The sequence below is a fragment of the Lactuca serriola genome, chromosome 8, assembly GCF_051521515.1.
Source record: "Lactuca serriola cultivar US96UC23 chromosome 8, Lser_US96UC23_V15, whole genome shotgun sequence".
NCBI classification, from domain to species: domain Eukaryota; kingdom Viridiplantae; phylum Streptophyta; class Magnoliopsida; order Asterales; family Asteraceae; genus Lactuca; species Lactuca serriola.
In genome coordinates, this window is record NC_136415.1 from 118485722 (window position 1) to 118486371 (window position 650).

Below are 650 nucleotides of genomic sequence, written 5' to 3' on the forward strand. Positions count from 1 at the left end.
GAACAAAGTGTATGTTGCTCGAAGGGCGGTCTTCCAAGAGAGGTAGCTGATTTCAAAAAGGGCTAGTGGGAGCCACATTACTCTTGATAAGATTCGAGAGTCAACCAACGAAGGGCCTAAAGTTGGCCATAGCATTCAATTTGGAATTGAAAGAGCTGTTAAGGAAACTGAGATATTTCCATTTTTTCCTTATAGATCTGATAGATGATATCATATACTATTTATATAAGAGTTTATATTACTAAGGTATGTAAGCCACTGGTAGATAGCAATCAGAGTGTACCAGATATCGGAAGCTATGGTATGCCCTAAAGTCTACAACTTGGAAGGAGGACATGGAGAGCGAGATTCAGTTTATGTATGTGAAAACTTGGTAGATTAAGCACCTGACCTTAACCCTTAGGTTCAAGTGGATCTTCAAGTAGATACAATCATGGATAGGAACAAATACATAATCAAACCAAGATAGTTTGTGAAGGATATGTAAGCTTAAAAAGTTCATTTATGGACCGAAATAAGCATCTCGCAAGATGGATCATTATTTCAATGAGAAAGTTCAAAGAGTTTGAATTTTGAGATAAGCCATATATATATGTCAAAGATAATGGGAGTAATTGGAATCTTTGTTTCAATGAGAAAGTTAAAGGAGC